Source organism: Berghia stephanieae, chromosome 10 (assembly GCF_034508935.2).
Source record: "Berghia stephanieae isolate SIO BIC M18660-M18661 chromosome 10, UCSD_Bste_1.3, whole genome shotgun sequence".
Classification (NCBI taxonomy): Eukaryota; Metazoa; Mollusca; class Gastropoda; order Nudibranchia; family Aeolidiidae; genus Berghia; species Berghia stephanieae.
The window spans coordinates 29863174-29887143 of NC_088369.1; the positions used below are offsets into that span (position 1 = coordinate 29863174).

The 23970-nt window shown below is 37.7% G+C and overlaps 1 protein-coding gene across 4 annotated transcripts in view; it reads right to left on the reverse strand.

Moving 5' to 3' along the window:
* Nucleotides 1-23339, reverse strand: part of LOC144980951 (spliceosome-associated protein CWC15 homolog) — a 57801-nt gene extending 34462 nt beyond the window's left edge. Inside the window, exons 1-2 of one of the 4 annotated variants that reach the window (XM_078928943.1) lie at nucleotides 23228-23339; nucleotides 22357-23035 (exon numbers count right to left, since the gene is read on the reverse strand). The gene's annotated coding sequence lies outside the window, so the exon portion shown is untranslated. Of the gene's footprint in view, nucleotides 1-10224; nucleotides 10511-22356; nucleotides 23036-23227 lie in introns of those variants that run through there. The other 3 variants (XM_078928944.1, XM_078928940.1, XM_078928942.1) reach the window with 3 other exon arrangements.
* Nucleotides 23340-23970: the final 631 nt, after the last annotated feature.

Genomic DNA, 23970 nt, shown 5'->3' on the forward strand with positions numbered 1-23970 from the left:
TGATTTGAACTATATTATGATATGTAAATACAATGCCAAATAAAATCCTAAAGTTTCCTTATTTCAAATGAAGTAAATCTCCAAAACCTAATGGTAGTGATTGTAGAACTGGTGGTAGAGAGGGTATGAGGTGTTGGTGGTTGTAGTAGTAGTGGTAGTGATGATGAGGCAGTGGTAGTGGTTGTAATAGTGGTAATGATGATGATATGGTGGTGGTGGTTGTAGTAGTGGTAGTGATGATGATGTTGTGGTGGTGGTGGTTGTGGTAGTAGAGGTAGTGATTATGATGTGGCAGTGGTGGTTGCAGTAGCAGTGGTAGTGATGATGACGTGGTGGTGGTAATAATTAAATGTAGCCATTTTGAAGCTGATTAAAGCTTTTGAAAAGCCATCATCCAAGTCATTGTCTAGTTCATTCGTACCACAGCAAAATGTCGCCAGAAAAGATACAAAGGTCGAGCACCGCTGGCCAAGATGTTCTGTCATTAGGTAAGACACTTAAAACATGTTACCATTAAATTAACTTCAAATATCTTTTAAAAAGTTTATTGTTAAGCTGGAAGTGGGGAGAGGCATTGACACTAAAACTGAAAATGACAATTTTGAGAAATTGCATTTAAATGAGTGTTAGCAAAATAAATACGTTATTGTGATAATTAATCTTTATAGAAATGGGAAAAAATGATTTCATTTCTGCTACCTACTTTTGTATCTACGACCTTAAAATGTGCCAAAATTATACTTATAATAATAATAATAATAATAATAAAAATAATAATAATAATAATAATAATAATAATAATAATAATAATAATGATGATGATGATGAATAACTGCAGCCTTTTTCTTAGGGTTAGTTAAAGGAATACTTGGGTTGTTTCGCTTAGCACAGGGAGCTTATGGAAGGCCTCTCAAACAGAAGCTGAGATCTTTCAATTACTAATTCATAGTGGATATTTTGTCAGGCATTTATTTATTCAATTTTTCAATATATACTGGCATTTTAAAAACTCTAGAACTAGAACAAACCTTGATAGATTAGTGAAAGTTTAAGATTTCCTAACATGACCATTGTTTTGGTTCTCTGTCACCATTTTGTCACTGAAATATTGAAAGGTAGTGCAAATCAGTCCTAGGGTGTTTTTTTTTTCTATTAGGGTTAGCTCGAAGTTGGAGGATTTTTTTTCTTTTCTATTAGTTAATTATACCGTTCTTTGTCTAGTCTAAAGGCAAGGTCCTAGTCCTAGGGCTAGGGTGTTTGTTTTTCCTATTTTACTATTAGGGTTAGTTAAAGATACTAGGTTTTATTTTTCTTAGGGTCAGTTAAAGGAAAACTTGGGTTGTTTCCCTAAGCACAAGGAGCTTATGGAATGCCTCCCAAAGGCTAACAAAATTGGTAATACAATTGCCAAGGACCTTGACAATCGACATGTCCGTGTCAGTTCGTCAACTATACGTGTACTTTTTAACATTAGTGTCATGAAGTGATGTTATTGCCACAGAGTGATCTGTATCTGTATCTGTATGGTTGGCACTGAAGAAACCAATGGTCTGGTTGTATTTCAGCGGCGTCCTCATTGGGCGTGGGCCCATGTCAGTCGGGCCTTGAAATCGTTTAGGTGTGGTGCCATGATGACCAGTTCATCCAGCCCATTCCACTCTGAGATAGTTCTAATGAAGAAAGTATTTCTGTAGTTTTGTGTTCTTGTCTGTGGGATTTTGAAGCAGCGTTCCATGTGGTACTCCTGATATGACTGGACATTCATCCGATGACGTGCAGTCTAGGACTACTTTCATGGTACGTTTTGTGAGGAAATTACAAAGCCATGTGTGTAGAGAGCCACGAATTCCGTAATTTTCTAGTTTCTGCAGGAGGTTTTGGTGGGGCACAGCATCAAATGCTTTGGAAAAGTCGAGGATGCCGATGTCTGCCTGAGTGCCTGTGAGGTGCGCTCCTGCTGTAATGTCAATGAGGCTTTGTTGTATTGCACGTTGTGGACAGACAGATAACGTTTTTGAACCGTCCCAGTTTATATCAGGACAGTGAAAGTCTCCTGTTAGAATCATTTGGTTTGGAGTTTTTTCTGAGTTGATTATTTCAAGCGATTTTTGCAGTTCTACGATGTCATTTTCGTTTCGATGGGGCATGTAGAACGATCCAACAAGGATGTTTTTATGGCCTTGGATTTTAACGCTTATCCAAATTATCTCACAGTCAGTTTTGAACTTTGTTTGCTCACAGCCTGTGAGCTTTCTTTCAACGAGTATGAATACTCCACCTCCCGGTCGCCTGGTCTCATCGTCTTGATTTTCACTTCCTTCATCTTCTGCTTCTTGTCTAGGTAGTTTTCTGTCATTTCGGAATACCTCGTATTCTTTGGGGAAGATTTCACATGACTTAATATTGTCATTTAGCCACGACTCTTGTCCACAGACAATGTTTGGTTCATGTTTGTCAATGAGTGCACAGAATTCAGCTCTTTTGTGTACAATGCTGCGACAGTTCACTGTTAGAATTTTTAGATTGTTATTAGTAGAATTTAAATTATTGCATTTTAATTTGACTGAGTTGTTTTGATGTTTTCTTTGGCTTCTATTTGTTTTTGTTTTTGTTTCCTTCCACCTTTATTTCCTCTTTTTGTTATTTTACTGTATGCCTTGAATAATTTAATAGATCTCAAAAGGTTCACTATTTCTAAATTCGGTGTATTATTAATTGTGTGTCGTATTGTACATAGGTGTTGGAGTGAATAGTTATAACAATAATTAGGTGTTGTCATTCTCGGTGTTCATCGTCGACCGTTGTAATAAGATTAAAATAGCTCACTGTTTTTTTCCTTAAAATCGTAAAACGTAAATAAAAATGGTCTTAATAGATGATAAAATCCTTGCAAAAATTTTATAAAACTTTAAAGTATTGCTAAATTAATTGTTTAAAATCCACGAATTTTCGTCAAAAGCAGCACAAAGTCATACGAAATCCTCTGAATATGAAATAAAATTCGTCCTGTATAAAAATATAGTGATGATATATGAATATTAATATTAAATAAACTTTTATTTTCCCTTCTCTCTCTATCATTTTCTATTCTTTTACTTTGTCTCTCTCTCTGTCATTTCCTCTTCTCTCTCTCTCTCTCATTGTTATTAATATCAATTATGCTCCCATTTTCTCTTTCACTCATTTCCTCTTTTAGCCAAGAACCTTGCCAGTTGGTAAATCGTCAACTATCTACTATTAACCACCTTGGAGTGACGCCAATAATAATAATATTGATAATCTCATTTTCTCTTTTATATATCTCTCAGATTTTCGTCCTCTCTCTCTCTAATTTCCTCTTCTAGCCTCGCACAGTACCAGTAAACCTTTAACTCTTAACTGCCACGGAGTAAGGAGGGGTACATGAATAATAATACTTTTCTCACATTTTCTCCTCTATCTCCGTCTCTCTTTCATTAAATCATTTTCTCATCTATCTCTATTTTCTCTTTTTGTCATGGACTATGTCAGTTGGTAAATTGTCAGCTATTTACTGCAACAGACTGATGTTCCTGCACAACTGTTTTAAAAAAAAAAAGCAAATGGATCAATAAAATTTAAGATTTTGTCACTATGTACTGAAAATGTCAAACTGAAAATTCGCCCTTTCTTTTCAACCAGTAAGAAAGTTGTTAATCATCAATGTTCATAGTCCACCAACCATTAAAATTTTCACTACCAATCGACCTGTTAACTTTATTGATCATCTTTGTTTCATTCTGACCACAATTTTGGGGATATTGATGATGGCCAGGAATTTGTTTATTTCGTGGACAAATTCCTAGGCCAAGGTGTTGCCCAAAACTGACAACACCTGTTTTTTTCCTGTTTTCTTCTTACAAGACAACAATTTATTATCATTATTACACGTCCACAAAACTAGATCCAACAACATATTCTAATCAGAGATGAAAATAACAATCAAAACAAGGAAGCAAAGATGGTGGAAAAATGTCTAGCTCATATATGAATTTTAAGATACATCGGTACCCGTGTGGATAGACAGCTCAGTGGGTTAGACCACCTTTCATTTTGCTCCTTTTTGCTGCAGATTTGAATCCGATCGCTCTCTCTTTTTAATGTTTTAATTTTGAGCGAGTCTATTTTTTTCTCCTATTTTGTTTGGCCTTGTTCCGTTTCTGAGCATGAATTTCTTATAATTGTTTTTATTTTTAAAAAAAAATTTTTTTTTAAATTCTATCCGACATTTGGTCGCTCTCTGAATATTTCTGTTTGTTTGCTATTTAATTATTTATTCTTTTTAGAATATATACTGTTTGAGATCGGAGTGGGGACGAAAATATGACAATTTACTGGAAAGGAACTGTAATATATCGATTAATAAGTTTAGTTGTATTTATTTAACGTTTAGTTGTAAACTGCCAAACTGGCTACACTGCACATTGTTTTTGGTTTGAGTTGAATAGAAACCTTTTTCCGATTATCATCTAACAATCTTGTTGTGTTGTTCTTTGAGGTTTGACTTAAATATAATTATTATTATTGATAAAACAATATCAATACAATACACTTGGTGACGACATTACAATTGACGATGAGGTAAACTCTGCAAATCACCGACTTTCTCAACTTTATGTTAATTTTATCATCATGAATTCCTTCCGTTTCAGGCAGATTGAACAGTTTGACCCTCAGCTTTGTAACTTTGAGGAGTACCTGGAGAGATTAAACTATTTCTTTATTGCAAATGAAATTATTGGCGAAAACAAAAAGAAAGCAGTCTTTATCTCAGTGATAGGCCCAAAAACATTTAATTTACTGAGAGATTTAGTAACACCAAATTCCATTTCCGACCGAACATTCGAGGAGATAAGACAAGTACTTCAAAATCATTTTGAGCCAAAACCGCAGAAATTGGTAGCAAGGACAGAATTTGAGAAAAGAATTAGAAGGAAGGAGGAGTCAATAGGTGATTTTGTGGCCGCACTAAAAAAGCTGTCACAATACTGTCAGTTTGGTGGTCAGGTGGAAGATCTGCTGTGTGAAAAACTAGTGAGATCAATCAACGATGAGACAATCCAAAGAAAACTACTCGCTGAACCAAATCTAACATTGCAACGAGCTATCGAAATCGGTCAAGCCATAAAACTATCGTACGAGGGAGCAAAGGGTTTAAACGAAAACCTCCCACAAACAGTAAACCTCATGCGAGCTCAACAAAATCAACACAGTACTGCATGCTTTGTGGTAACGACCACCGAGGTGTAACCTGCAAATTTATCAATGCCGAATGCCATTTCTGCCATAAAACGGGACACTTGGCAAAATGTTGTTTACAACGAAAACAACAAAACTTCAACCATCGACCTTCAAATCAAACGCAACGTCGTCCGTTTGAACAACAAAAATTTCGTCAACATCGGCAACAACAACGTCAACAACAACAGTGGCAACCTCAACATCAGCAAAATACACAACAAGGGCAACATCAACAACATAGGCTACAGCATAATCAAAATCAAAACAGATGTCACAACTTGGAAAAACTCAATACCAATGAATCATATTATCTGCATCCTGAAGCTGACTCCGAAATCTCAAACGATATGTTTACTATTAGAAGTAAAACCAGTAAGCCAATCACGGTTGATCTACAATGCAATGAACAAAATATCACCTTTCAGCTGGACACCGGGGAGCAGCATCTGTCATAACGAAGCAAGAATTCGATAAACATTTCAATAATCATAACTTTTCCCTTTCAGAAATTCAACTTCAAACTTACACTGGTGTAAACGTTCATGTGTTTGCGAAATGTGAGATGCTAATCAAATATCAAAATCAAACCAAAACGTTACCATTGCACATCGTTGAAGGAAACGGTCCACCCTTGATGAGGCGAGACTGGCTGCAGGAATTAAAACTGGATTGGCGGCAACTGATTCGAAACAACAGCATCAACAACATCAATAACACCAGGGATGACCTTGATAAAATACTGCAACAACATACTGAAGTTTTCAATGACAATGCAGGAACACTCAAGGACCACGTAACAAAAATCAACTTAAGGGACAACACTCCTATTTTTAAAAAGGCAAGGCACCCACATTTTACTTTGAGGAAGAAAATCGAAGATGAACTGGATCGTTTAGAACGTGAAAAAATCATTAAGAAAGTAGAACATTCAGAATGGGCAACACCCATAGTACCAGTGATTAAAAATGACAAAACACTTAGAATCTGTGGTGATTACAAAGTGACCGTAAACAAAGTCATCGCAAAGGAAGATCACCCAATTCCAAAACCAGAAGACTTAGCTTTCCAACTGTCTCATGGACAAAAATTCAGTTCAATTGATTTCAGTCATGCATTTACAAATCTTGTCTTGGATAAAGCTAGCCAGGAATTAACAACTATTAACACTCACTGTGGACTGTACGCTATGTTACGATTGCCATATGGAATTGCTTCCTGCCCAGCAATTTTTCAAAGGACAATTGAAAACATTTTCAGAGACATTCCCAATACAGTGATTTATTTTGACAATTTGTATTTAACTGGTTCAACAGATGATGAACATTTAGTTACCCTCAGGAAGGTTCTTCAAAGATGCAAAGAAAAAGGACTAAATCTCAAAAGAAAGAAATGTGAGTTCATGAAAAATGAAATCAACTTTTTAGGGTACAAGCTCACAAAGGATGGTTTACTTCCACAACCAGAGAAGATAGAGGCAATTAAAAATGCACCCATTCCAAACAACTTACAGGAACTATGAGCCTATCTGGGCATGGTTAACTACTATTCAAAGTTCCTACCCAACCTTGCAAACAAACTAGCACCACTCTATGAGCTCCTGAAGAAAAACGTTCCTTGGCACTGGGAAAAATCACAACAAACAGCTTTTGAAAACTCCAAACAATTTCTAATTTCTGACAAACTTCTCGTGCATTTTGACCCTGCAAAACAAATAACTCTGACTTGTGATGTATCACTGCATGGTATTTCTGCAATAACCGCACACATTTTTGACAACGGTGAAGAAAAACCCATTTCCTACGCATCGAGATCATTAGACCCTGCAGAAAGGAATTATTCCCAACTCGACAAAGAAGCCCTCAGTATCATTTTCAGCTTGAAAAAGTTCCACAAATTTCTCTATGGTCGACACATCATTATCAAAACTGACCACAAACCACTGCTAGGTTTGTTTGGCGAACACAAGCCAATTCCTGAGCATTCGTCTTCTAGAATACAACGATGGGCACTTATATTGAGCGCCTATGACTACACTCTACAACACATACCAGGTCATCGAAACAATGCAGATGGTCTCAGCAGACTACCATTACCATCTTGTACACAAACGCAACCAGCGCAACTACCCGAGGATGTTCTACATGTCTTCAACGTAATCGACTCAACACCAGTGATGAGTTCAACTATCACCTTCGAAACGAAGATGGATCCAACACTTAGCAAAGTCTACGACTACTGCCTAAATGGCTGGCCTTCAACATATAATTCATCTTCAGATGATGAATCGCTTCAACCTTACTTCGTTCGTCGTGCAGAACTCAGCATCGACAATGAGTGTCTCCTCTGGGGCATTCATGTTATCATACCTCCAAAACTCCGCAAAAGCATCCTTGATCTTCTCCACGAAGAACACATCGGAATCGTCCGTATGAAGGCACTAGCACGTGGCTATGTGTGGTGGCCTCACATCGACAAAGCTCTTGAAAACGTGTCAAAATCTTGTTTCGAGTGTCTAAGTATGCGCAACGTACCACCATCAACACCTCTTCATCAATGGATCTGGCCCAGCAAACCGTGGCACTGCATCCACATTGATTTCGCCGGACCATTCCTAGGAAAAATGTTCCTCGTAATCATTGACGCACATTCAAAATGGATTGACGTCCATATCATGGATACATATACGACGCAAAGCACCATCTCTAAACTGAGAAATATTTTTGCTACTCATGATATTATTGTTTCAGACAATGGTCCTACCTTTTGTTCACACGATTTACAAACTTTCCTTACTCTCAATGGCATCAAACATATCAAAACAGCACCGTACCATCCAGCAACCAATGGGCTTGCTGAAAGAGCAGTAGGAATTTTCAAAACTTCAATGAAAAAACTGACAGGTGGAACACTCCTAGATCGTGTCAATCGTTTCCTCATAAAATACCGCTCCACACCACAATCTACAACTGAAATGACACCTGCCGAATTGCTTATGAACAGAAAAATTAAGACCCGTATTGACCTAATTCATGATTCTGTACATGCAAATGTCACTAAAAATCAAAATACACAAAAAGTTCACCATGATAAGAAATCAAAATTCAGACAGTTCAACACTGGTGAAGATGTAGTTGTTAAAAATCATTCTTCTAATGTTCCAAAATATGTTCCAGGCAAAATTATTGAACAAACAGGACCCGTGTCCTATAAAGTACTTTCAAATGGAATTCTCAAGAGATTCCACGCAGATCAAATCCATAGCGCTAGATACTCTAGTCCTACTACTACTGATGTAAATGAGCAATACATGCCCATCAGAAATGACTTTCAAATTCAGAACCATGACTTGCCTATTCCTATTCACATTCAAAGTGAATTACCTATCACTAGAAATTATCCTACTGATGATTTTACTGAAAATCAATGTGAGAAAATAACTGTTGCTGTAGAAGAATCAAATGATTACCATCCATCTCAAATTTCAACACCAACTGAAAAAGAATCAAGGTTTAGCAGCCCTTATCTGCCACCATTACGCAGATCTGAAAGGATTCGTAAACCCCCTGAGAAACTTAACTTGTAATGTATACGCTATATTTATGAGTAGTAAATCACTACTGTATCACTCACACTCACAGTAAATGAGTACCATTCTGGTAAATGCTTCTAACAGGGATGGAGGACAATGTTACACTGTCTAAATAGTAATAAAATTTTGATTTTTTACTGGTATGGTAAATCACCATTGTAATCAGTAATCCCAAATCGCAAATTTCTGATTTTGATTCAATTTTAAATGAACCGCTTATGTCTTCAACATAGGATGGAGGGATGTAATATATCGATTAATAAGTTAAGTTGTATTTATTTAACGTTTAGTTGTAAACTGCCAAACTGGCTACACTGCACATTGTTTTTGGTTTGAGTTGAATAGAAACCTTTTTCCGATTATCATCTAACAATCTTGTTGTGTTGTTCTTTGAGGTTTGACTTAAATATAATTATTATTATTGATAAAACAATATCAATACAATACACTTGGCGATGACATTACAGGAACTAAAAGTGAAAGAAAGAGAGAGAGAAATATTTTTCTAAAAAAAGATGTGCGGGTTGGGGGGGGGGGGGGTGGATGGGACATTTATCAATTGCAACGCTCTGTAAAAAGAAGATGGAATAAAAAAATTACAACAAAAAAAAAAAGTGGCGGAATCAGGAGTTGAACCCATATATCGTCGATTCTGACAAGCCTACAGACGACTTAACCATTCAGCCATGGCACTCATATGAAAGTCGACGCATATTGTGTATATATGTAGTAACGTATTATCCATCGACTGATTTATTGTTGGTTAATTTTATGTTTTCATTGAAATTTTATTTACTTTACTTATTTCTTAATTTCTATGTGCAATTCGAAACATTCCATATCCCTTGTTTAAAAGAGCAGAGTTTCAAAAAAGTGTCTGGGAATAAGAAATTTCCGTATTCCCAGACACCTGTCTGGGAATAACCATTTTTCGTTATTGGCAGACTCTATCTGGGAATAATCACAAAGTTATAATTACTAAAACTAAAAGTAAAAGACCGGAATTTCCGGCATATACCATGCTTCTATTACTAGATATTATTACTATTTCTCCGAATGCTCGGGAAATAAACTTGAATTCTATTTCTCCGAACAATGTGCCCCCCAAAACTCAGGAAATAAACTTGAACTTTAATTTCAAAAACCCTGTAAACTGTAAATTGTAAACAACGAAATTTCATTTTGAGTCCACTCATCAACTCATCAACGTGTCAGATTTGTGATTGGGCCGGGATTTTTTTAACTTTAACGAACTAAAGTTCTAAAAAATCAAAATGTTTCTTAGAAAGTTGAAAGATGCTAGTTTTTGAAACAGAGATAGATTTTCTAGGGTTTTTTTTCAAAAACATTTCTCTTTAACATGAATGCATGCTCACTCAAGGCGGATTGGGCTTTTCAATTTCACGACTTGGTTCGCTTAGAAGTAGAAGTAGAAGAAGGCTCGCCTCTCTACTTACTACCTACATGAACAATATATTGAGTTCAGTGTCCTGGAATAATCAATGAAATAGAATAAACATACGAAATCAGTAAAATTAATAATTTGTTAACATTATCAATAAATGGGAACCTTCTCAAATAATGACCAGCACTTCAGAAGCGGAGGTTTTATGTTGGCGATTTCTTCATGTTTTCAGTTTTCGCAGTTAACGTTCCTGATTCGATTTAACTTTTAACCTACCGTTTAAGTGTTACCATGAGATTAGAAACGGTATATAGCCTTGAATCACACGATTGTTATTATTATTATTATCATCATCATCATCATCATCATCATCATCATCATCATCATCATCATCATTATCATCATCTTTATTATTAATATTATTATTAATAATAATAATAATAATAATAATAATAATAATAATAATAATAATAATAATAATAATAATAATAATAATAATAATAATAATAATAATAATAATAATAATAATAATAATAATAATAATCGTCATCATCATCTTCATCATTGCCTTTTTCACCCTGGGTCAGGGTATAGGCCACAGACAAACAGTTTCCATCCTTCTCTATCCTGAGCTAACTTTTTTTTTTTTTTTATCTCATTCCAGGTCTTACCACTTCTCTGTATATCAGCTTCTTTAATTCTTCTCCATGTTCCTCGTGGCCTTCCCCTTGATCTGCTACCCTGAGGGTTCCAGTCCAATACTTTATTTGTTATAGTTGAGTCATTCTTTCTAAGCGTGTGTCCAATCCACCTCCATCGTCTTCTTCCTATTTCATCTCCCATTGGTTTCTGCTGTGTTCTTTTCCATACTTCTTCATTTTTTATTTTATCCATCCATTTTATTCTGAGTAGCTTACGCATGCACCTGTTTACGAAAATCTGTACCCTCCTTATACATGCCTGTGATGCGTTCCAAGTGTCACATCCATACAGTAGGACAGACTTCACGTTTGAGTTGAAAAGTCTTAGCTTTAGTCGAAGGGAGATATCTTTAGTTCTCCGAACTCTGTTCAAAGATGTGAATGCAGCCTGTGCCTTTCCTATTCGTGCTTTCACCTCTGCTTCCGTGCCTCCATCCTTGTCAATTATACTTCGGAGATAGCAGAAAGTGTCTATATCTTCGAGTTCCTGATCTTTTACTTTGATCTGCTCCCTTTGACGCCTACCTATCCTCAAGACCTTTGACTTTGCAGGGTGTATTCTTAGACCAATTGATTCCGAGAGGCTGTTTATAATTGTGGTTTTTGCTTGCATCTGGTCCTGGGTGTGGGACAAAAGAGCCAGATCATCTGCAAAATCCAGATCATCCATCTGTGTCTAGGTGGTCCACTGTATCCCATTTCTTCTCCCTTTGGAGGTTTCCTTCATTAGCTAATAAATGGCAAGGATGAACAGGAATGGTGAGAGCAAGCATCCCTGCTTGACACCAGTCTTAATTTCAAAGCTGTCAGTAAGTTGATCTTCATGTACAACCCTGCAACTTGATCCTTCATACATTTTGTTAATGAGGTTTACTATCTTTTCAGGGAGTCCATAATGTGCCAGAATTTTCCACAATGTTGCTCTGTCAATACTGTCGAAAGATTTCTCGTAATCCAGAAAGTTGACAATAAGAGGAGAGTTCCATTCTATAGACTGTTCCACTATGACTAGCAGAGAGGCAATCTGGTCGGTGGTTGAACGGTTTTTTCCGAAAACCTGCCTGTTCGTCCCGCAGTTTAGCATCTGTTGCATTCTTAATTCTCTCAATAATAATAATAATAATAATAATAATAATAATAATAATAATAATAATAATAATAATAATAATAATAATAATAATAATAATAATAATAATAATAATAATAATAATAATTTATTCATCCCAAAAGGGAATTTTTTTGTACAGACGTGTTATAAGTTATAATTTACAAAATGAGATATAAAGATAATGGAAATAGTCAAGGATCGGTTCCACAATCAGAGCCGCGCTTTATATGAATAATTTCACCACTGTAAAATAGTTAAAACTGTCACTATAAACTGAAAAATGAAAAGATTGCAAAACAAATAAATCAATAAATTAATATTTACATTATTTGGAAGTAAAAAGCGAGATAAGTATGTAAAATGATTATTGCTTGTTGTTATAAAGCCTAATACTGGACGGCAGAAAAGATTTTCTGTGTCTCTCTGTTTTTGTTGAAAAAGAGAAAGGGCGACCACTCCTTTCTGACATAATAACTGATGGTCTTAGTGGATGATGCGGGTCATTTAATATTTTAATTATTTTACTAATACAAAATTTCTCGTATAAAAGATCTACAACGTCAACCTCATTTATATAGTATTTGATGGATTTTTCAATATTTGAATTTATTTTGTTCCTTGCCACTGCTAAGCAATTGCCTCCCCATGCTGTTATACAAAAGGACAAGACACTTTGGATTACTGCTTTATACAATAATGTGCAGAGGGTTTTATCTATTCTAAATTGAGAAAGTTTTTATAAAAAATAATTACGTCTGCACATCTTATGCCTAATTATTTTCAAGTGTTCATCCCACTTGAGCCTGTCATCGATCGTTACAGCAAGGTATGTGTAGTGAGGAACTCGCTGGACGAATTGGTCCTTTAATTTTAACGGTTCTATCGGTTCCTTCACTCTCCTAAAGTCGATCACTAGCTCCTTTGTCTTGCTTATGAAGAGAGAGAGAGAGAGAGAGAGAGAGAGAGAGAGAGAGAGAGAGAGAGAGAGAGAATAAGTAGGAGTGAAATATCTGTTCAATGTTATAGTTATCATATAACGTTATAACAAGTGTAACTAAATGACAAATTGTCATATTTATGGACAATAAAGATATATTATTATTATTATTATTATTATTATTATTATTATTATTATTATTATTATTATTATTATTATTATTATTATTATTATTATTATTATTATGTTAAGCTCTAGGTGATGGGCCAAGACACAAATCTATCAATTTCTTGTCTATAAGCTACTTCGTTGCCGTTTGTTATAAGGCCTTGAAGAGCGGTGTCGTCTGCAAACTTTATTAAAGGTACACTCAGGTTTTGACTTCTACAGTCATTCGTGTATATCGTGAATAATACAGGGGATAATACACAACCTTGAGGAGCACCAGTATTTGTAGTTATACAGGAAGATATGTTTTGTCCTAATTGAGCATTTGTGCTCTATCCGTAAGAAATTCGAGCACCCAAGCAATTATATACTTGTTTAAATTCAGACCAGTCAAATTTTGAACAACCATCTGAGGTTGCATTATATTGAACGCTGAAGAAAAATCTGCAAAAAGCAATCTGCAATAGCTCTTAGCGTGATCTAGATGCCTGTAGATGTTGTTTGTAATCAGCAGAATGCTATCCACTACGCCACGTCCTGGTTTGTACGCAAATTGATTACTATCACTCAATGGCATAAACTGGTTCCTAATTTTAACAAGAACAAGTTATTCTAAAGATTTCATGACTATTAAAGTCCGTTGATTGATTCAAATTTTTCTTTTTTTTTGGAACAGGAATAATTTTTGAAGTTTTCCAAATGTCAGGGATCGAAACGCATTGGAGGGACCAGTTAAAAATATGTGTATAAATGGGGGGAAAGCTGATGGGCACATTCCTTTAATAATTTTCCTTTCAATCCATCCGGCCCAGCAGCCTTCCCCTCGTTTAGTTTCAAAAATACAAATCTCGTTTCTTATTCACTGACCTCAATAGTCATTTCATCATCCAAAGCCCTGTCTAATTTATGTTTTTGATTTTCAATGTCAAATTTGTTTGCTGTGTCGAAACGTGAATACAATTTGTTTAGTGTTTAGAGTTTTAATTCCGATGTCTTCTGGTATAATCGTGGGCTTTGGATTATAGTTAACAGCAGTTTTAAGCCCCCGCCACGTGTCCTTTATATCCCCAGAAGAAAAGCATTTTTCAATCTTATTTTTGTATTTGTCTCTACAGCTAGATATTACTCTCTCTTATTATTATTATTATTATTATTATTATTATTATTATTATTATTATTATTATTATTATTATTATTATTATTATCATCATCATCATCATCATCATCATCATCATCATCATCATCATCATCATCATCATCATCATCATCATCATCATCATCATCATCATCATCATCATTATTCAATTTATTATTAATATAATTACTATTATATGTTTTTTTTATATAAAGAAGGTTGTAATGAGGTTGGGGTTTGTTATTTTTGTTGTTGTTGAAAAAATAAATGAGGTTTTGCCGAGACTTGATTATTGCTTACTATCCTCCGTTGACTCAAATGATTATTTAATGCCCGTATCCAAGGAGTTATCTTTGCCCATTGATTCGACTGTGCGTGAAGCAGGTGCCTCAACTTCAAAGTCGATTTTCTCAAACATTGTCACTCTCCTACTTCAAACGGTCATAATATAGCAATGACTATCCCGCACAAATTTTTGGGCCTCTTTTTCGCTTACGAAGTACCCGAATACTCTTCAACAGTCGTAACGTCACTTCCTTCCTAATGACGCATGGTAACTTAGTAACACTGGCTCTAAACTATCGGAACACTGGCGGACGCCTTATGAAATATTTCTCCGGAGAGCATAAAAGCGTATCCAGAGGAAGAAAACCCCATAAATTTGATCATGTTTTGACTTTTACACACTCTGATCACAAGACATATGAAAAGTTCTAGCCAGCATGAAGAATAAAAAGTAATGATTTTCTTTGTTTAGAACCAAGATGGCCGCCGTTGCTGGGCGACGTGACATCAGACTATTGAATCCCGTTTCGTATATGCTATTTTAAAAAATTAATTACGACGCTGTTTATTGATGAATATGACTTAAAGTTGGCACACAGTTAGAAAAAAGGTCATTTTAGATTATGTCAAGCGACAAAACTCGTGCGATTACCAGAAGACCGTTAAAAATAGATTTTTACTCTTTGGAGTAAAATATTTCTAAAACTACCGGGCGTGGAGGTTTTGTCGCTGACAAGGTAATACATGAACATTTCTTCTTTTTGGTTGTAAAATTTCATATGAATATGACGAGTACTTTTCCCGTATTTTACAAAACACCATCCTAATTTGCTCTTCAAGTTTCAATCTTTTAATCCACTTATTACGCAAGATACAACCAAAGGTCGAAAAAAAAATGCCGAAAAAGCGTCCCATATTTTCGCGTTTTTTTTCCTCTTTGCGGGTCACCCAAATAAATGACACCTTTGAAACTGCATAACTTGTTTATTTATGAATGGATTTTCAAAATTCAAAAATATTTTTACTCAGTGGAGATAGGGCTTTGATTTTAGACAAAAATTTTCCTCAAAAAGAGAAAAAAACATTTTTCATAGTCATTGCTACATAATATCTCGGTAATGAATAATTCCAAACATTATAAATTTGGTATCAAATTTTCAGGCACGAAATAAGCTTTGATTGGATACAAAAAAAACCCAAAATTGAAAATCCAGACTTAATGCCGTTTCGAGGCGGAGGGTCACAGATCTGCTAAGAGCACAAAGATGTGGTACCCATAATATGTGAGTAGAACCGCCGTTTCCTGCGAGATTTCAGGTGTCGAATTCCGGTTGAATATACACCTACTCGGAATTCATGAATAAAAGAGACAATGAGGCCTACACAAATATCTCAAAATCATATTTCCTCCGATTTTTTTCAGAGCAAGCATTTATGTGCGGCTATGTGGTCTAATGGTATGACACTCGCAAACGGATCGGAAGGTCCTAGTTTCGAGTCCCGCTCTAAGCGGTACATAGTCCTTGGAGAAGGCCCTTTATTTACTGACATTGTCTCACCGTACTCAGGTATATAATGGGTATCTGGCCGTTAAAAGCGTGTCTCTGCCAGGAAAAATTGTAATATCGCCATAGGGACGCCATGTCTTGTTCTGTGATGTGTTGCTGTTGGCTAGGGACCCTTTGTAAAGCCCTATGAGCACGATTAGTGGATATTGAAAATTGGTACCACATGAATCAACGGACAACATATTTTCTTGAAGAAGACTGAAAGACGGACAAAACGTAAGTTTTATCATAAATTTGACATCAGTCGACAACAAACACAGGGTCTATAACATCCAAGCACAACACCAGGTCTGTAGCATCAAAGGCGGGTGTTTCTTTTTTACGAAACCCGCTGAAACCCGCCGAAACCCGTCGAAACTCACCGAAACCCGCCAAAACCCGACGAAACCGCCGAAACCCGACAAAGTTATGGAAAGTAGGCAGCAGTGGGGAGTGAACCTGGGACTCAGGGAAGTGTACACCATTGGGATGAGTAGTAGTAGTAGTAGTAGTAGTAGTAGTAGTAGTAGTAGTAGTAGTAGTAGTAGTAGTAGTAGTAGTAGTAGCGTATGGCTACACCTCCAAATTTATTTCGTCAACCCAGCTTCTAAAGTCTTCCTCCGCCCCAAGGACGGCTTCGTAGCCACCTTCAAGTTTAGTGACCGGACATGGAGGACGATGTGATCGCTGGTCTCTGGGGCTGCCTGACATTTCTGGCAGGTATCACTGTTTCAAAGTTCCATCTGCACATATTTGATGCAGTTCTGCCATGTCCAGTTAAGAGGCGATTTGAGGAAGTCCAGTATTTCCTGGCGTTATTGAATGCAGGCACTCTTTTGGTTGGATCTTTAATGATGTTTCCTCCTCTTGGTGTTTCCCTGTTCCACATTTCTCTCCAGTTTTCCTCCACACTGAAGTCTGCCATTTTTGTTGGATGGAAAGGTCTTCTCGATTTGAGTCTTGTTGTTGAAGGTGCCTGCTTTATTATTGATTTTATGGGAATCGTGTCTGTGGCTTCGCCATTAGTCCAAATTTCAATGCCACGTGCCATGATCTGATAATGGTTGGCTACAGTGGAAAATGAATGTTGTGATACAGCAATCTCTCCCTCCCCACCCCCATTCCGACACACACACACACACACACACAAACACACACACACACACATATACACACATCCTTGTAACATATCAATAAAGTAAATAATAATAAAGTTTCCTTTATCCATCTTATTGCGGAAATTTGATTATGGGATTATTCAAAGTGAAGACTGGAATAACCCCGGGTGTCAGCCGCAGCACAGCGCCGCAAATTCAGCTCGGGAGAGGTGGCTAGCTGACTGCCTCATAACACGGTGGGTATTCGAACTATGTATCTTTCGGGTACAATGCAAAGACCATACTGCTGAGCCACATCCCCTCCCCATTAAACCTCACGGCAAGGTAGGGTTTCTTCGAACTATGGTTTCCTCGAACGATTTTGCATGTCCCGAAGAGTTCGAGGAAACTGTGCTGGAGTGTACTTATTTGATAAGATATTTCTAATCGCTTGTAGGTGAAAATAGCAATAGTTTTTGTATTGTTAGTGAGTGTGTGCATGCATATAACATATGTGTGCGTGTTTGTGCGTGTATGTGTGTGTGTGCGTGTGTGTTTGTGCTTGTGTTAGAATGTGTGTGTGAGAGAAAACAAAAAAAAAATACATTTACGTATTGGTACTATGCGTTTAATTAAAATATTCACAACGTCTGTCTGCTAGATGAAAAATACAACAAACACACCTTCAGTGGATATCGTCTTGTGTTGGGAGTTATGAATGCAAATCGCAGGGTCAGAGGTCAACCCGTTGTACGCCACGAGACCATACCAGTGGACGAACCTTACATGGGCATCTTGCTTGGCAGCAGCTTCTCTCGGGCTCGTTACCACAACGGGTACTTGTTGGACATGTGGCAAGTTCCCACTGATGCAATGTGCGTGCTGTTAGGCAGGTTCTCGACCGAAGCCGATTGGCTGCGATCTAAGCCCGCCTAGGCTGCGATCCAATGTCTCCTCTTGTCCCCAGTTTCGAGGAGTCGATGTCCCCTCCCCCCTCGAGGGATTGAATTCGTCCAACCCGACTTCCATATCGTATAAGCAGCTCTCCGAAATCAGGGAATCTACGGACAAGGGACGGGGGCACCGTCTATTAAGTGCTTGAGAGGGGTATACCCATTCCCTCTCTCTTTGATCTTATTTAACCAGTTGTTTGTCATTGTCTCCCGACGGACATCGGGGGGGGGGGGGGGGGGGGGGGGGGGGCTGGATTGCTGCCATTATCAGCAGGCCCCATTTTCTCTAGGCGTTATTGCCAGCGTTCCCGACACTATGTGCATGGACGGAATATCATAGTACAAAGTAAAGGCGGACGTCCTGAGGAGTTTTTGATTAGCACCCCAAGTTGATTCCGCCAGCTTCATCAGAAGAGTGTTGCGTTTCTCTATCTTCCGGGCAACGCCTTCGAGATACACCCGATAAGTAAGGCTGCGGCCCAGCGTCACCCCCAGGTATTTTGGATGCGGCTCATATGGGAGAAGCTGGTCCCGACGAGGACGTTCAGTTTACGGTGAAATGCAGTGGCCACGGTTTTCGAAGTGTTCATCTTCAGATACCACTTATCGAAATAGGCTTTAAGTCTGGTGACGTCCTCATTGAGTACGCTCTCGAGAAGGGTCCACACTTTACTTTGAATAACGAGTGCCGCGCATTCCAGCCTCAGGGAGGAAGTGCTCGGCATGTCGCTAATGTAGACATGGGCGCCGGAACAGATCCCTGAAGGGCCCCATTATTCAGTTTCCTAACTTTAATCGTAGCGTCTCCCAGCGCGATGTGGAATTGTCTTTCCCCTAAGATTGAAGAGAACAACTTCAAGGTCTTTTTGCACCTTATGATCTTTGCAAGTTTTGAGCGTTGATCCTTCGCACCAGACCAGATAACAACTGATAACAACAAATAACAGCTGATAACAACAATTCAGGGTACTGCTGAATACCGAAATCCTACGAAATGTACCGAAATCTGCCGAAATCCACCGTTGTTATCAGTTGTTGTTTGTTATCAGTTGTTGTTTTTTTGTTGTTATCAGTTATTTGTTGTTGTCAGATTTTTTGTTATCTCGACAAAGATAAATTCCGCATGGGAGACAAGGTCGTCACACTTGTTGAACATAAAAGTCATTCCCCCTTTTCGATGCTGTTGATAGAATAGTCGTGTGATATTTCTACAAGAAGAAATTGTAAAATACTGTAATTATTCCCTTTTTGATGCATTATATATAGAAGAAATGTGGTGGTTTTTGTTTGTTTTTTACATCTGGATCGGAGGAGAGTGGTAATGTGGGTGTGCCTGTGTTTGTGGTGGAAGGATTTGGGGGGGGGGGGGGGCACAAAGGGGGGGGGGGGGGTAAAATTAGGACAAGAGGACTTTATTTAGCCGCTTATGCTATTATCTTGAATTTATTTGAGTGTCTGCATATTGTCATCCGTTCAGATCCCTTGTTTAGAATATTAATTACTGAGCAGATATATTTCTTTATTTTCGATGAAGTACAGGTTGCACTTACCTGTTTCGCATCGATAATGGTTACTTTTATGTCATCATCATCATCATTGCCATTTTCACCCTGGGTCAGGGTATAGACCACAGACAAACAGTTTCCATCCTTCTCTATCCCGAGCTAACTTTTTTTTTTTTTATCTCATTCCAGGTTTTACCACTTCTCTGTATATCAGCTTCTTTAATTCTTCTCCATGTTCCTCGTTGATCTTCTGCCCTGGGGGTTCCAGTCCAATACTTTCTTTGTTATAGTTGAGTCATTCTTTCTAAGCGTGTGTCCAATCCACCTCCATCGTCTTCTTCCTATTTCCTCTCCCACTGGTTTCTGCTGTGTTCTTTTCCATACTTCTTCATTTTTTATTCTATCCATCCATTTTATTCTGAGTAGCTTACGCATGCACCTGTTTAAGAAAATCTGTACCCTCCTTAAACATGCCTGTGATGCGTTCCAAGTGTCACATCCATACAGTAGGACAGACTTCACGTTTGAGTTGAAAAGTCTTAGCTTTAGTCGAAGGGAGATATCTTTAGTTCTCCAAACTCTGTTCAAAGATGTGAATGCAGCCTGTGCCTTTCCTATTCGTGCTTTCACCTCTGCTTCCGTGCCTCCATCCTTGTCAATTATACTTCGGAGATAGCAGAAAGTGTCTATATCTTCGAGTTCCTGATCTTTTACTTTGATCTGCTCCCTTTGACGCCTACCTATCCTCAAGACCTTTGACTTTGCAGGGTGAATTCTTAGACCAATTGATTCCGAGAGGCTGTTTATAATTGTGGTTTTTGCTTGCATCTGGTCCTGGGTGTGGGACAAAAGAGCCAGATCATCTGCAAAATCCAGATCATTCAACTGTGTCCAGGGGTCCACTGTATCCCATTTCTTCTCCCTTTGGAGGTTTCCTTCATTAGCCAATCAATGGCAAGGATGAACAGGAATGGTGAGAGCAAGCATCCCTGCTTGACACCAGTCTTAATTTCAAAACTGTCAGTAAGCTGATCTTCATGTACAACCCTGTAGCTTGATCCTTCATGCATTTCCTTAATGAGGTTTCCTATCTTTTCAGGGAGTCCATAATGTGCCAGAATTTTCCACAATGTTGCTCTGTCAATACTGTTGAAAGATTTCTCGTAATCCAGAAAGTTGACAATAAGAGGAGAGTTCCATTCTATAGACTGTTCCACTATGACTCGCAGAGAGGCAATCTGGTCAGTGGTTGAACGGTTTTTCCGAAAACCTGCCAGTTCGTCCCGCAGTTTAGCATCTGTTGCATTCTTAATTCTCTCTAAAATGATACGGTTAAAAACCTTTCTGGGATAGAAAGAAGAGTGATGCCTCGATAATTATTACAATTACTGAGGTCCCCATTCTTTGGAAGCTTGATAAGATGTCCTTCCTTCCAATCCTTGGGGAATATCCCGTCATTCCAGATTCTCTCAAATAGTGGGTGCACGGCCTCAGCATTTCTTTCCGCATCAACTTTTAGAGCCTCCGGTGGAATCTGGTCTGGTCCAGCAGCTGTCCCCCTTTACATCTTGTTAATGGCACCCACAATCTCTGCTATCGATGGTGGATCACAGCTAATTGGTAGCTCATTCTTTGCAGGCAAAATTTCTGGCTGGTTGTCTGGTGGTGGTCTGTTCAGAAGGCAGTTGAAATGTTCCCTCCATCGTTCAGATTGAGCCTCTTTTCCAAAAATAGTTTTCCCATCTTTGTCTTTGACTGGTATCTCTGGTTTCCCATATTTTCCAGCAAGTGTCTTGGTAGTTTGATAAAGGATCCTCATGTGTCCTCCTGCTGCTTCTGCTTTCTCTGCAAGTCTGTTCATGAATGCTTCCTTGTCTTTCTTCACAGATCTTTTGACTTCCTTAGCTATGGCTCGATACTGCTCTTGTGCATCCAGTCTTGAAGCCCTTGTTCGGCTTGCATTCACTTGTTCCTTCCTTGTTCTCCTCTTTTCAATAAGGTCCAAGGTGGTTGGACTTATCCATTCTTTATGTTCCGATTTCTTTACCCCCAATACCTCGTGGCAAATTGTTATGTAGACTTCCTTGATCTTTGCCCAATGTGACTCTACATCTATGTCCTCCTCGAGCTCAGTAAAAGGTTGGAATCTATTACTCAATTGTAGTTTGAATTCATCATTCTTTTCCCCATCAAGTGCATTCACCTCGAATTTTATTTTTGTATGTGATCTGGTCCCATGTCTTCTGAGTCGGAGCTTAAGCTTTGCCAATAGCAGGTGGTGGTCTGATCCAACATCTGCCCCTCTCCGTACTGTCACATATTCCAATGAACGTCTGAATCTTTTATGTGCAGACACTAAATAATTAAATAACACCAGAGGCAAAATAGTTTCCCTCCGCCCTGATTCTAACCCCCCCCCCATACACACACACACACTTTTAAGTCCCTATTCTCTACTCTCTCTCTCTCTCTCTCTCTCTCTCTCTCTCTCTCTATATATATATATATATATATATATATATATATATATATATATATATATATATATCTTTCTTTCTTTCTTTCTCTCTCTCCCTCTTTCTCTCGAATCTTCTCTCCCAATCCTCTCTATCTATCTATCTATCTATCTATCTATCTATCTATCTATCTATTATTTAAAATATTTACCACAATGTTTGGGGCAGTCTACATCGATGTTTCAGGCTTAATTTGCCATCTTCAGGACTGAGTTGTTTTGTTGACTGTTGTTGTTTCTTGAAGTGGTTCCGGTTTGAAGTTAATTAAGAGGAATTTGCGCCGATGGGGACACTTTCCGTAGATCTCATTTTTCATGTTGAGTGTGGCTTCATGAGGTTGTTTGATTATGGTATATTTTTCTTCCAGGCATAAGCTACATTGTTTTGATGTTGGTGTGTATCCTGTTGCTTTAGAAAAAATTTTCCATGAAATGTTGTGGTCTATTTTGTTGTCTTTTAATTTCCAAATATGTTCGCTGAGTTTTGTGGATGTTTTTTTGTTAGTGTTTCTAAATGTTGAGGTGTGGAGGTTGTATCTTGTTTTGAAATTATTTTCTGTTAGTCCTACATATTTTTCTTGCTTGTTTGTTTTAGTTTCTGTGACTGTGGCTTGGTAAATTAAACTTGATTCTAAGCATTGTTTGTTTAGCGGGCAATGTTCTTTATTTCTGCAGTTGCATTTTTACCAAAAAAAATTTTTTTAGCGAACAGACTTGACCTTAGCGATCGAATCGATATAGCACCAAGAAGAGAAGCGTTCATCACATTAAAAGATCACAAGCCTGACTTCAAAAATAATCCAAAATGTAGACTAATAAATCCATACAAATCTGAAATTGGAAAAATCAGCAAAAAGATATTAGAAAAAATAAATAAAAACGTCAAAGAAGCAACTAAATTCAACCAGTGGAAAAACACCGATGAAGTCATTGAATGGTTCAAAAATATCCAAAACAAAGAAAACTGCACCTTCATCTCTTTCGACATTTGCGATTTTTACCCCTCCATCACTCCAGACTTACTAAACAAAGCATTGGAATTCGCAGCAAAATACACCAACATCACAGAAGAGGAAAAACACATCATCAAACACACCAAGCACAGCACACTATACTACGACAACACACCGTGGACAAAGCGACACAATGATTTCGACGTAACAATGGGTTCGTTCGACGGTGCTGAAACATGCGAACTGGTCGGACTCTACATCCTGTCACAACTACAACATACACACACATACATCGGCCTCTATAGAGATGACGGACTCGCTATAACCAACAGACGACCAAGAGCGAACGAAAACATCAAAAAACAAATCTGTAAAATATTCCAAAACAACAATTTAAAAATCACGATAGAAGCAAACAAAAAAACAGTTGACTTCCTCGACATCACATTCGACATAAAATCCAATTCATTCCAACCGTTCAAAAAATCAAACAACACCATTAGCTACATTAATAAAAACAGCAACCACCCCCGTCCCGTCATTGAAAACATCCCAAAAAACATTGCACTGAGGGTGAGCAAACTTTCGGAAAACAGAGAGATATTCAACGTCGCAGCCACCCCCTACAAAGAAGCACTCACAAAAAGTGGATACAACACACCATTTGTATACACAGACGCCTCCCTCTCATGTAAACACCAACACACAAGTGAAGAACATAAAACAAGAAAACGACACATAACTTGGTTCAACCCACCTTTCGACATAAACGTCAGCACAAACATAGGACAGCAGTTCCTGAAACTAATTGAT